Source organism: Salvelinus alpinus, chromosome 2, assembly GCF_045679555.1.
Source record: "Salvelinus alpinus chromosome 2, SLU_Salpinus.1, whole genome shotgun sequence".
Taxonomy (NCBI): Eukaryota; Metazoa; Chordata; class Actinopteri; order Salmoniformes; family Salmonidae; genus Salvelinus; species Salvelinus alpinus.
In genome coordinates this window covers 15,178,134-15,193,519 of record NC_092087.1, presented here as the reverse complement: position 1 = coordinate 15,193,519, position 15,386 = coordinate 15,178,134, and positions in this window count along the sequence as shown.

Here is a 15,386-nt window from a genome sequence, read left to right as displayed (position 1 = left end):
TACTTTGGTGCAAAAAGTGCAAATCAATCCCAGAACAACAGCAAAAGTATCTATATCCACAGTAAAACGAGTCCTATATCGACATAACCTCAAAGGCCACTCAGCAAGGAAGAAGCCACTGCTCCAAAACCGCCATAAAAAAAACAGACCACGGTTTGCAACTGCACATGGGGACAAAGATTGTACTTTTTGGAGAAATGTCCTCTGGTCTGATGAAACAAAAATAGAACTGTTTGGCCATAGTGACCATCGCTATGTCGCAAATGGGTCTTCCAAATGGACAATGACCCCAAGCATACTTCCAAAGTTGTGGCAAAATGGCTTAAGGGCAACAAAGTCAAGGTATTGGAGTGGCCATCACAAAGCCCTGACCTCAATCCTATTGAACTTTTGTGGGCAGAACTGAAAAAGCATGTGCGAGCAAGGAGGCCTACAAAACCTGACTCAGTTACACCAGCTCTGTCAGGAGGAATGGGCCAAAATTCACCTAACTTATTGTGGGAAGCTTGTGGAAGGCTACCCAAAATGTTTGACCCAAGTTAAACAATTTAAAGGCAATGCTACCAAATACTAATTGAGTGCATGTAAACTTCTGACCCACTGGGAATGTGATGAAATAAATAAAAGTTTAAATAAATCATTCTATCTACTATTTTTCTGACATTTCACATTCTTAAAATAAAGTGGTGATCCTAACGGACCTAAAACAGGGAATATTTACTAGGATTAAATGTCAGGAATTGTGAAAAACTGAGTTTAAATGTATTTGGCTGAGGTGTATTTAAACTTCCGACTTCAACTGTATATACAATGTGTGCAAATGGAGTAAGGAGGTAAGGCAATAAATAGGCCATAGTAGCGAAGTAATTACAATTTAGCAAATTAATACTGGAGTGATAGATGTGCAGATGATGATGTGCAATTAGAAATACTGGTGTGCAAAAAATTACACAAAAAAGTAAATTAAAAAAATATGGGGATGAGGTAGGTAGTTGGATCGGCTATTTACAGATGGGCTGTGTACAGCTGCAGCGATCGGTAAGCTGCTCAGATAGCTGATGCTTAAAGTTAGTGAGGGAGATATGACTCTCCAACTTCAGTGATTTTTGCAATTCGTTCCAGTCATTGGTAGCAGATAACTGGAAGGAAAGGCGGCCAAAGGAGGTGTTGGCTTTGGGGATGACCAGTGAGATATACCTGCTGGAACGCGTGCTACGGGTGGGTGTTATGGTGACCAGTGAGCTGAGATAAGGCGGAGCTTTACCTAGCAAAGACTTATAGATGACCTGGAGCCAGTGGGTCTGGTGACGAATATGTAGCGAAGGCCAGCCGAAGAGATCATACAGGTCGCAGTGGTGGGTGGTGTATGGGGCTTTGGTGACAAAACGAATGGCACTGTGATCGACTGCATCCAGTTTGATGAGTAGAGTGTTGGAGGCTATTTTGTAAATGACCCGAACACCACATGTAATGTAAATGTGTAGAGGGGTGCACAGTGTACACTCAATGAAAATGTGTTCTTTTACATGTTCTTCACATAAAATGAGCCAAGGCCAATGAGTCTCAGGTTGAAACAATTAATTAATTTGTCATTTGTATTTTAGTAAACATTGAAAATTGGTCCCACAAACCAAATATTTTCCCTTATAGTGGTTTTAACCCCAGACTAGGTTCTACTTATTCAGACCCCATTTTGATCCACTTAGCATGACATTTGTATCACGTTTCAGGTAAGACCCAGATGCAGACAGTGTCAAAGTAACAAAAGTTTAATACTAGTACAGGGGCTGACAAAACGACAGGTCAGAGCAGGCAGGGGACAATAATCCAGTGTGGTGTGGCAAGGTACAGAACGGCAGGCAGGGTCAGGGTCAGGACAGGCAGAATGGTCGAAACCGGGATAACTAGAAAACAGGAACTAGAACAGACAGGAGAAAGAGGAAAAACGCTGGTAGGTTTCACGAAACAAAACGAACTGGGAACAGACAAACAGAGAACACAGGTATACATACACTGGGGATAATGGGGAAGACTGGTGACACCTGGAGGGGGGTGGAGACAAGCACAAAGACAGGTGAAACAGATCAGGGTGTGACAATATGCCTACCCTGCAGCGATCAATTCAGCCTCATGCATTCTCAATTCTATACCACTGACTACTGTCCCTATAGTTCAATAGAGCGCTGCTCAGCTGAGCATACTGAAGGTGCAGGTGAAGAGATATGCAATAATAGTTCAAGTCTCCTTTTGGCCTCTCTCTCTCTTTCTGAGAAGAGAACAGTACATCATTTCCCTCTTTTGCTATGCAGAACCCAGCCTGTTATCCATGTGACCCCCAGAGCAGAGCAGGGTCCTGGGGCCAGAGGTCTGGCTGTCTGGGGAGAATACAAAATCGACTGAACTCATGCCCTTTGACTCATTACTGTATCTCTCAAACACCTACCTGGGGAAGATTTTACAGTATTGTACTGTAAATCGTGAATACATTGAAATGCACCGTTAATTTGCATCCAATGTCTGAATGGGAGGGTTGCCGTCACAAAGTTCTAGTGTCGCTAGGCCGTATGTTGCAAGTTCTGTTGCCATCTCTATTTTCATGTTGAGTAAATGGGGGTAAAGATAGAGAACCTGGCAACCTGGTTAATAGAAGATCAACTAAAGTAGGTTGTACCAGGCCTATTTATTTACCAGTCCCGGTGATGATAGAATCCAGATGTTATTTACAAAATATAGTCTACAGATGATTAAAAAGAATCAGCAAAAGTGCTTGATTGAAAAACTCTAAAGTTACTGGGCCAATACTGTATTAACTCGACCATGCCCGGCTCCAGGAAGACTTGCCCGAGGGGGCATTTTAAATCCACGGGGGACACAACTAGTATTGCTTTAGAGCCCTAATAAAAGGTAGATTGGTCCTACTACTGAAATGTAGCCATACACATCAATAACCGTTGTTTTATAGAATAACACAAGAAAGAGATGCTCCCCACTACTACATACAAGTGTATCTGAAATGCAGCCATAGCTAATGTAGGCCTACACATCATTTACGCCTAGCAACACGCACAGGTCAGATGTACAGGATGAGCACCACTGTGCTGGAAAAGATTCTTACAGCCTTCAATCATTACAACTATAGGCTACATCGATGTAAAATGTGTGACACTACACAATGAGAGTAAACTACAGTAAGAACCTGCAGTAAGAACCTGCAGTAAGAACCTACAGTAAGAACCTACAATAAGAACCTACAGTAAGAACCTACAGTAAGCCAAGCAGATCACTTATCCAGGCGCGCAATATTTTCCGTGTGGGAGAGTTTCATACACAAATGCTATAGCAAGAGAGTAGGGAAGTTGCGAAAAATGTGCCTGTGTCATTGAAGAGAAGCCCCACGAAGACTGGTAGCCCAAGATGCTCTCATTAAAACAGCATACACCGCATACACAATCGATTCAGGACCATGGACGGAAGGCTACAAGATGAAAGGATAACTTTAGATGAGCTGCCAATTTCAGCACCATCGGAGTGGACAGCCAGGACAACAGGAGCACTGAGCCAGAGCTCACCTCAGAGCACAACCAATTAGACTACATTGGTAATTGTCCCTATACCCATCAAATAATGCAAAGCTGTATATCTATCAATAGCAATTAGACCCACAAATGCAAGCAATGGCATTAAGAATCACAGTTAATCTAAAATATGCATTGAAGAAAAAAGCAAAGGACTAAACTATAGCCTACACTACATTCAAAAAGGAACCAAACCAACAGTAGGCTTCGGCCTACATGAAGGAAAAGCAATAAATAAATCATTCTGGCACGGCGGCCAGGGCTATAAAGGTTGTAGCTTACCATTTAGAAGAGCTGCAGCCTCCTTGATGATGAACCTCATGAGAAGTTCTTTATTCCATTCTCCTTCCTGGCTAATTGTACTTGTCAGGTCCCTCTCAAATCCCAGCTGGACAAGTAACATGCAGTGTTACACTGCACGATGTAACATGCAGTGTTTTCAGAATCTGGTTCCACTGAATAGGTTCTTCAGGGTGGAGAACACTTTTTCACACATTGCTGAGTAACCCCAAAATGTTTAATCGTGTTTAAACGCCAACAGCACCGTCGGCATTGGTGACAAAGTCCTGCCGTATCTTTGAAGAACACTGACTGGGGTCCATTTGTTGTTGCTGGCTGTGGTTGCGATTTTACTTTGCAAGAATGTGCGAGCCACAATAAACTCTTCCTCCACCGGTTCAGTTTTGGATAGATCCAACAGGTCGTCAGGTGCTAGTGGCTGGGGTAACGGAGGTGCAGGCGCTTGTTGTGATGTTACCCTGGTGCTGCTGTGTCTTCTCAATCTTATTGGTCGGCTGGTGGCGTGGGGGGTGGGCAGGTATTATATTTGATGCTAAGCTCCTCAGCCTCAGTGGTCAGGCCAGCAGGCTGGTCGGTGAACTTGGCGTCGCTCTCGACATGGTGGTCCTCAGTTTTTTTGCTCTTGGCATTGCTCAGCCATTTGGATATCCATGTTGATCAAAGCTTAACCAACTAGCTATAATTATTCACCTTGCCGCTACCAAAACTTAACGAAACAAGTAGCTACTACCTAGCCTAAGCCTATGATTAGCTGTAGCTGTACGCAAAAGTGAAGAACTTTTCCCCTCTCTGTTAGAAACAAATCCCCGCAATGAGCTTCCTAAACAAGGTAATGAATTCCAGTGCCTTATGACATTGCATGGCTTGGTGCCTAATCAGAATGCATTTGGGGATTTTGAACTACTGGCTGACTCATTAAACACATGCTTCATGTGTAAATGATGTCTGAGTGTTGGTTAGTGGCCCTGGCTATCCGTAAAATAATATAACAAGAAAACGGTGCCGTCTGGTTGGCTTAATATAAAGAATGTGAAATTATTTATACTTGTACTTTTGATACTTAAGTATATTTTAGCAATTTCATTTACTTTTGATACGTACAGTACCAGTCAAAAGTTTGGACAGACCTACTCATTCAAGGGTTTTTCATTATTTTTACTATTTCCTACATTGTAGAATAATAGTGAAGTTATCAAAACTATGAAGTAACACATATGGAACCATATAGGAGGCAAAAGTGTTAAACAAATCAAAATATATTTTAAATTCTTCAAAGTAGCCATCCTTTGTCTTGATGACAGCTTTGCATACTCTTGGCATTCTCTCAACCAGCTTCATGAGGTATTCACCTGGAATGCATTTCAATTAAGAAACCCTTGTCTTTAGTGGGTACCAGTACCATGGTGAGTGAAACTGGGAGTTCCCTAATTCCCCTCACCTGCACACCCCTTTTTGGCTCTTGTGCTGTGGGGAGACCAATCCAAGTCTCTGAATGCTCATTGACTCTGGGGCTGATGAATGTCTAATGGATGCCACAATAGCTTCGGAGCTTGGTATTCCCACTCAGCCTCTCTCTGTGCCCATGGATGCTAGGGCACTGGACGGCCGTTCTATAGGGGAAGTCACCAATTGTACTGTGCCCGTTCAATTACAGGTTTCTGGTAACCACTGTGAGACTATACAGTTCCTCCTCATTACATCTCCCCCGGTTGTGTTGGGATTTTCCTGGCTCCAAAAGCACAATCCTGTGATTGACTGGACCACAAGCTCCATCCTGGGTTGGAGACTATTTTGCCTTTTCCACTGCCTTCAAGCAGCACAGCCTTCCTCAAGTCACCTCCCTCAGAATGTTAACAAGACTGTGGATGTCTCTGCTATCCCCACAGAATACCATGACCTCCTGGGAGTGTTCAGCAAAGCACGTGCTTCTTCCCTTCCCCCGCACCGTCCTTATGATTGTGCCATTGATCTTCTCCCAGTCAAAACACCACCTCGGGGTCGATTGTATTCTCTGTCCGGACCAGAGACCAAAGCTATGGAGGAGTACATAGAGGAGTCTCTGGCCACTGGCGCTGTCCGTCCGTCTGCATCTCCTGCCGGTGCAAGGTTTTTCTTTGTGGAGAAGAAGGACAAGATCCTGCGTCCATGCATTGACTACTGGGGACTTAATGACATTACTGTCAAGAATCGTTACCCTCTACCCTGTTTGAACCTCTCCAGGGGGCCACCATATTCTCCAAGTTGGACCTTCGAAATGTTTACAACCTGGTTCAGATACGCGAGGACGATGAGTGGAAGACAGCCTTCAACACAGCCAGTGTACATTATGAGTACCAGGTCATGCCATTTGGTCATGCCATGCTAAACCAGTTTGTGTTCGTGTACCTTTACGACATCCTGTTTTTTTCCCCGATCTGCACAAGAACATGTTCTTCATGTCAGACAGGTTCTTCAGCGCCTCCTGGAGAACCAACTGTTCGTGAAAGCCGAGAAGTGTGAGTTCCCCTGCTCTAATATCACCTTTCTGGGATATGTCATTGCTGAGGGCAATGTTCAGATGGATCCTGGAAAGGTGAAATCAGTGGTGGATTGGCCTCAACCAACGTCCAGGGTGCAGTTGCAACGGTTTCTTGGTTTTGCAAACTTCTACCACCGTTTCATTCGGGACTACAGCATCCTGGCGGCCCCACTCTCGGCACTCACCTCTCCCAAGGTACCATTCAAATGGTCTCCAGCTGTCAACAAAACCTTTGTGGACCAAAGCATTGAATCACAACAGCATCCATCCTCATCCATTCGGACCCCTCGCATCAATTTGTGGTGGAAGTGGATCCTTCGGATCTTGGAGTGGGGGCCATCCTGTCCCAGCGTCATCCCTGTGCCTTCCTGTCCCATCGTCTCAATCCTGCTGAAAGGAACTTCTATGTTGGCAACAGAGAACTACTGGCGGTGAAGATGACGTTGGAAGAGTGGATGCTGGAAGGAGCAGAACTGCCATTCCTGGTCTGGACCGACCATAAACAAATGGAATATCTCCATACAGCCAAGCGCCTCAACTCCAGGCAGGCCCAATGGGCCCTCCTGTTCACCAGATTTAACTTCACCATCTCCTACCGCCCAGGGTCAAAGAACGTGAAGCCTGACGCCCTCTCCCGCCTATACAGTTCCTCTGCCACACCCTTGACCTCTGAAACCATTCTCCCTACCTCATGCCTTGCTGTCACTGTGGATTGGGGTATTGAGACCCTGGTCTGCGAGGCACAACGCTCCCAGCTTGGACCTGAAGGGGGACCGGATAACCAGCTGTTTGTCCCTAATCCAGTCCGGTCCCAGGTCCTGGAATGGGCTCATTCCTCCAGGCTGACCTGTCATCCAGGGTCCCGTCGTACACTAGCCTTCCTTCGACAACGTTTCTGGTGGCCCACAATGGTCCCTGACGTCTCTGTCTTCATCACCGCATGCACTGTGTGTGCTCAAAACAAGACTCTACGGCAAGCTCCTTCTGGTCTCCTGCAGCCACTACCGGTTCCTCATTGTCCCTGGTCTCATATATCTCTGGACTTTGTCACTGGGCTCCCTTCATCTGATGGGAACACTGTCATTTTGACGGTTGTCGACCGGTTCTACAAGGTTGCCCATTTCATCCCTCTCCCCAAATTACCTTCTGCCAAGGAGACGGCCCAGCTTATGGTGCAGCATGTCTTCCGGATCCATGGACTCCTGGTAGACATGGTCTCCGATCGGGGTCCTCAGTTCTCGTCTCAGTTCTGGAAGGCATTCTACACCCTTATTGGGTCGTCAGCCAGCCTGTCATCCGGATTCCATCCCCAAACTAACGGTCAGTCGGAGCGAGTCAACCAAGACCTGGAGAACACCCTAAGGTGCTTGTTCTCAACCAACCCCACTACCTGGAGCCATCAACTGGTCTGGGTGGAGTATGCCCGGAACACCCTTCCCAGTTCTGCCACGGGACACTCCCCTTTCGAGTGCTCCATGGGGTATCAGGCTCCACTCTTCCCAAGAGCAGGAGGTCAGTGTACCCTCGGCCCAGATGTTTGTCCGCCGCTGTCAACGTACCTGAAAAAGAGCCAGGGAGGCTATTTTCAAGACCAACTCCAGGTATCGCCGACAAGCAGACCTTCGCCGGACCCCAGCTCCCCGCTACCGCATTGGGTAGAGTCCCGCAAACTGTCCCCTCGTTTCATTGGTCCTTTTCCCATCTCCAGAGTCCTGAGTTCCACTGTTGTTCGTCTCTTGATATCTCGTACCCTTCGTATTCACCCTACGTTCCATGTGTCTAGAATTAAACTCATGTCTCACAGTTCTTTGTCTTCTGTCTCCAGGCCCATCCCCCCCTCCCCGTTTCATTGATGGCCATCCGGCATACACGGTGAGCTGTCTCCTGGGTGTTTGACCACAGGGCAGGGGTTTCCAGTACCTGGTTGACTGGGAGGGTTATGGCCCGGAGGAGAGGTGCTGGGTTCCCGCTAGAGACATCCTGGATCCAGCCCTCATTGCCGACTTCCACTGCTGACAGCCCGGTCAACCAGGTTTGCGCCCAGGTAGGATGCCAGGTGGCGGCCCTAGGGGGGGAGATACTGTCACATCCTGATCTGTTTCACCTGTCCTCGTAATTGTCTTCCAGGTGTTGCTTGTTTCCCCCAGTGTATTTATCCCTGTGTTTCCTGTCTGTCTCTGCCAGTTCGTCTTGTATGTCCAAGCCTACCAGCGTTTTTTCCCGTTTCCCTGCTTTGCCTTTTCTCCTTTTTCTAGTCCTTCCAATTTTGACCCTTGCCTGTTCTGGACTCTTTACCATCCTGCCTAACCATTCTGCATGCCCTGACCTCGAGCCTGCCTGCCGCTCTGTACCTCCTGGACTCTGATCTGGTTATGACCTTTTGCCTGTCCACGACCAGTCTCTTGCCAATTCCCTTTGGATTTATTAAACATCTTAAACTCCAACCATCTGCTTACTTTGCCTGCATTTGGGTCTCACCTAGTGACATTATACTTAATGCGTTTGAGCCAGTCAGTTGTGTTGTGACAGGGTAGAGGTGGTATACAGAAGACATCCCTATTTGGTAAAAGACCAAGTCCATATTATGGCAAGAACAGCTCAAATAAGCAAAGATAAATGAACGTCCATCATTACGTTAGACATGAAGGTCAGTCAATCCAGAAAATGTCAAGAACTTTGAAAGTTTCTTCAAGTGCAGTTGCAAAAACCATCAAGCGCTATGATAAAACTGGCTATCATGAGGACCGCCACAGGAAAGGAAGACCCAGAGTTACCTCTGCTGCAGAGGATACATTCATTAGGGTTATCTGCACCTCAGATTGCAGCCCAAATAAATGCAGCCCAAATAAATGCTTCAGAGTTACAAGTAACAGACATCTCAACATCAACTTCTCAGAGGAGACTGCGTGAATCAGGCTTTGATGGTGGAATTGCTGCAAAGAAACCACTACTAAAGGACACCAATAAGAAGAAGAGACTTGCTCACGCCAAGAAACACGAGCAATGGACATTAGACCGACGGAAATCTGTCCTTTGGTCTGATGAGTCCAAATTTGAGATTTTTGGTTCAAACCGCCGTGCCTTTGTGATACGCAGAGTAGGTGAATTGGGTGATCTCTGCATGTGTGGTTCCCACCATGAAGCATGGAGGAATAGGTGTGATGGTGCTTTGCTGGTGAAACTGGGATTTATTGAGAAGGCCCACTTAAACAGCATGGCTATCACAGCATTCTGCAGTCACACGCCATCCAATCTGGTTTGCCCTTAGTGGGACTATGATTTGTTTTTCAACAGGACAATGACTCAAAACACACCTGCAGGCTGTGTAAGGGCTATTTGACCAAGGAGGAGAGCGATGGAGTGCTACATCAGATGACCTGGCCTCCACAATCACCCGACCTCAACCCAATTGAGATGGTTTGGGATGAGTTGGACCGCAGAGTGAAGAAAAAGCAGCCAACAAGTGCTTAGCATATGTTGGAACTCCTTAAAGACTGTTGGAAAAGCATTTCAGGTGAAGCTGGTTGAGAGAATGCCAAGAGTGTGCAAGCTGTCATCAAGGCAAAGGGTGGCTACCTTGAAGAATCTAAAATATTTTGATTTGTTTGACACTTTTTTTGGTTACTACATGATTCCATATGTGTTGTTTCATAGTTTTGATGTCTTCATTATTACTTTACAGTGTAGAAAATAGCAAAAATATAGAAAAAGTTGAAGTTGAAAGTTTACATACACCTTAGCCAAATACATTTAAATTCAGTTTTTCACAATTCCTGACATTTAATTCTAGTAAAAATTCCCTGTTTTAGGTCAGTTAGGATCACCACTTTATTTTATTAATGTGGAATGTCAGAATAATAGTCGAGAGAATGATTTATTTCAGCTATTATTTCTTTCATCACATTCCCAGTGGGTCAGAAGTTTACATACACTCAATTAGTTTGATTAAACCGTTTCCATACTTTGCAAGAAGAACGATTTCCCTATTCATTCTGAAAATGCAGAAAATCGCTTTTGACCTTACACCGGTTAAGATAAACAGAGTAAAGCGTTTACATGACTATTACATGATCAGCCTACTGCCATAATCCGTTAAATATCGAGTTATTAGTGTGCATGTAAACATACTCAATGTTGCAAGTTCTCTAGCGGGCTGAACCCAGTCGATACAAGGTTGCAAGTTCATTAGCACAACTCAAGACAGACAGAGTGGCAGACAGGCGGAGTAGAGATGAATGCGATTTGAAAGAACCTGAACCAACTGTCACTGGTTTAAACCATGACAGAGAGGTGGTGGTGTTCCTTTAATTTGGAATAAATTATTGTGTAATGAAACCATGAAAAGTAGTCCACCTAACCTGAGATCTGGCGTTTATTTTTTTTAATGTAAACCCTATGTAATCATTATGGTACACTGAAAGTGTTTTAAAACAAAATAGAAGTACTCTGAAACACCCAAAGTAGGTCCTCAATCTGAATGTTGGAGTTTTTAAGAGTGTTGTGAAAACACTTTTTGGGGTTACAGTGCATGTAAAACACAGCATCAAAACAGACTGTTTTTGAAGACTGTTTCTCTCAGACAATCAAATGGTTGAGAAATGCAAATGGTTTCTAGCCTAAATATTGATTCATGACTATGGAGAATATTTTTTGTGGAATTCCGCCTTAATTTTTTCAATGTTTTATTTAGAAAGATTAGAAACAGGAGGAGACAGAGAAGGAGTGAATGTGGAACATGCGGAAGTGGGAATTGAACCCCCGACTTCTGGGGCACCCAGATGGTAAATTTAATTGAAATTGAATTAGAATTTTACACACTTAACCACACAGCCACACTGTAAAGAATTTATTGTGGGGTTCATTTAAATTGACCCAAAAAATTATTCTTCATAAAAATGAATGCAAGCCGTTTCAATGATTTGTTAATTTATATTTTATGAGAATTATCAAAGATCAAGAAAATTGACAGGTTAAAATCATTGGAAGTCTGGTTTTAATATCATTGTACTTCCTATCTTGCCAAGTGGCTCTGTTTTTAGAGGATTGTGGGTAATTCAACACTTCTAGACTTCTTTTACAGGATGTTGTATGCATGTTTGTTGCTACTAGTGTTGGTGTTACAAAGCACATAATATTAACGGTGTAGGATAATGGTTAAATTAGAGACAAGGTTTGACTTTTGTTGCATTTAGGGGAGCTCATGTCTCACTCGGGGGGTCTGCCCCCTCTGCCCCCTGTAATTCGCACACTGGCCTAAATGTAGTATAATTTTGATAGGCAGCAATGAGGAGATTCTTCATCTTTCCCCTACGGGGGGATGCTCCCAAGGTTTGACTTTTGTTGCATTTAGGGGAGCTCATGTCTCACTCGGGGGGTCTGTCCCCTCTGCCCCCTGTAATTCGCACACTGGCCTAAATGTAGTATAATTTTGATAGGCAGCAATGAGGAGATTCTTCATCTTTCCCCTACGGGGGGGATGCTCCGAGTCGATTTTCACACAATAATTAGGAATTCCCCTCAAACACACCCACAAATTGGGGAAAACAAACATTATTTCAAGGCCATCAGACTGTTAAACAGCAATCACTAACTCAGAGAGGCTGCTGCCTACATGGAGACCCAATCACTAACTCAGAGAGGCTGCTGCCTACATGGAGACCCAATCACTAACTCAGAGAGGCTGCTGCCTACATGGAGACCCAATCACTAACTCAGAGAGGCTGCTGCCTACATGGAGACCCAATCACTAACTCAGAGAGGCTGCTGCCTACATGGAGACCCAATCACTAACTCAGAGAGGCTGCTGCCTACATGGAGACCCAATCACTGGACACTTTAATAAATGGACCACTAGTCACTTTAAACAATGCCACTTTAAATAATGTTTACATATCTTACATTACTCATATCAAAACAGTATTTTATACCATCTGCTGCATCTTGCCTATGCCGCTTGGCCGTCACTCATCCTTTTACTTACAGTATATGTACATATTCTCATTCACCTCTTCAGATGTGTGTGTATTAGGTAGTTGTTGGGGAATTGTTAGATTACTTGTTAGATATTCCTGCACTGTCGGAACTAAAAGCACAAGCATTACGCTACACTCGCATTAACATCTGCTAACCATGTGTATGTGACTAATAAAATTTGATTTGATTTATTTCCCATTGACCCCCATTATAAAAGAGCCAACTTCGTAGTTGATATTTTGTTATACAGAAACAACAAAACATGCCAAAAAGCTGCTGTGTTGTTCAATGTACATGTCACCAGGTCAAAATCCCAACCTGCGGTTCACAATACTCCTACGTAGGGAAATAGGGCCTGCGAGAAGAGCCCTGTGGCTTCAGGCTATTCGAAGTGGGATAGTGGGAAATGTGGTGACCCTGTGTCCAAGTAGGATACATGTAGCTATGAGTGTGGAAAACATTTCATCACAGGTAAGACATTTAACTTGTTTAGTATTGTACATGTGTTACTCCACTCACTACTTGTAGCTGTACAGTCCGTTTGCTGGTCTTGGCTAGCTTAATGTTCCAGTCGGTAGCTAGGTACCACTCACTAACTCACGTTGCATCTAGTATGGGCATGAAAATGGGCATGACGGAAGCCCTACTATATTACGTTTTCTAAGTAGTGAGAACGCTCGGGATCAGACAATGTTGAAAAGTAATATTTAGACATGTTGTACTTTTCTTAAATGTGGTTTTGTAATTGACAAAAAGAAGCAGAGATCAAGAATTGCATTTGAAAAAGGTGATTGTTTTGCTGTGAGGCAATGGGGTAACCTAGGTAATCACAGGTTGTTTGCCACACAGGCGGGCAGGGCCGCAATGTTCTATCTAATACCATTTCCATGGCGTTTCCATCGTTTTGGACCCTGTTTGTATTCAGTCATTGTGTTTCAAGATTATTTAATAATAACTGCACTCCAAATGCAGTGTGTGTCAAATGCAGAAATGTGCAATATAGATTAATTACTAAGTAGGTAATTACAGTCACTCAATTGGATTGCCTATTTTCATCATCAGCAGCTCAATAAATGATATTAACAAATTACGCAGTGTGCGTGTGTGCATATTTTAAAATATACACTGAAAATAAACATTTCTTAATGGACTCTGTTAATGGATTTTGAATTATTTTTCTTTAAATGTCTCTCAAGAGAGTCCATGGGATGTGGTTGGTTGTGCAGGGAAGTATTGTGGCTAAACTGGTAACCGTCATATCAGACCTGTGTTTGCTCAGTGACATGGGAGATTTATGAGTGAGTGAAGTGATGCTGTATCACACCTGTACTGCATGGTGAGTCACTCAGTATTCAGCTGGCCTAGCTGCACGTGAGAGGCAGGATAAACAAAACCCACTCCATCATAATGAACACGGTCACTGTGGATGGTACAGGCCTTCGTAATGAATAATCATACCATGCAGAAACCCACTGGAATGTAGGAAGAGGAAACATTTGAGAAAAAACAGGTGGATGTCATGAATTATACATCTGGAAACATGCCAGTGTGTTCTTCAAATGAAAAGACTCTTTGTGAATCCATCCAGAGTTGCCTGACTGGCAGATGCATATGTGTGTGTTAAAGGAAAGATTGCTGAATTAGGTTGCTGTTAAGACATTCTGATTGGTTTCATCCTTCCAAGTAAAAGTCCCCATATTACAGACCACTTTTGTCAGGACCCGGTTATGAACTCGGGTCTCCGGTGTGAGAAACAGTCACTTAACAAACTGAGCCACTAATAGTCAGCAGAAACCAGAAGATGAGGCAGACACAGCAGTACTTCAGAAGGTGTTTTAATAAAGTAAAAAGGAAAGTTCAGGCAAAAATATAAATCCACAATGTCAAAAGTAATTCCAAGAGAAAAAAGGTAAATCCTCCAAGTCACAAGGTAAATCCACAAAGTGGAAAGTACAGCAGGGAAACAACCTCAAAAGAATAAACAAAAGATAAATAAACCAGAACAAAACCAGAGTACCTCAAGAGAATCCAACTGGAGTAACAAATGTTCACAGCATGGCTGGGGCTGGGTGCTAACATTCAAACACAGAGCAAAGAACTGAGGAAAACTAAGGGTTTAAATACATTCAAGGGAAACGAGGCACAGGTGCAAATAATAACTGGAAACAAGGGAAAACAAAAGGGTCAAAAAAGCACAATGGGGGCATCTAGTGGCCAAAACCGGAACAATCCTGGCCAAATCCTGACAACTTTACATTTGTATTTTGGGAGAGATTTTTTTCTTCAGAATTGGACCGAAGTCATGCCAGACAAGCGTTTGCAAAGGTGATGTCAAGAAAGCACACCAGTGGATACACAGCAGGAAGCCACTGTCCACATAAGAGGGAAAAGACACACATCATACTGAGTCCTCAATGTTTTGGGAAAAAATATTTTGGCACTATGAATAAAGCACATTGATCATTTGACCATATCCTGTGACTTCTCTGTTCTGTATCAGCTAAAATATGTCTTAGCACTTATACAGTGCACAAGCTTTTAACCCCTTTTCCACTCCTTCTGACTTACCCCTACTAGCTAACCACTAGCAGCCTTGTAACACATCACTTATTAGCAGTTCAGCATTTCTCGTACTATTACACACACTCAAGTTAAACCTTTACCATCATAGTAGACATTAGACGTCTATAACCAAACTGGCTAAAACTCTATTGTTGGCCGATGGTAGCTATAGCTAATCACATGCTAACCTGAGTGCTAACGTTACTAGCAGCAGTAACAGTAAATCCAGGTATAATGGCCTATAAAGATCAGGCAGTTAAGCATTGATAAAGACATACCTTGAAATAAACAATGACATTAATCGATTGGAATTTGACCATTCATTTCTGCAAAACGTGCAATGTTGATGGAGTTGTTCTAGCTTGCTTGCTAACTAGCTAACTTATACCATCCCCAAACACCATGCTAGAACCGAGTGTGCCAGTTCGTCGTTTTGCATGCCCCAGTGCACTTAAATA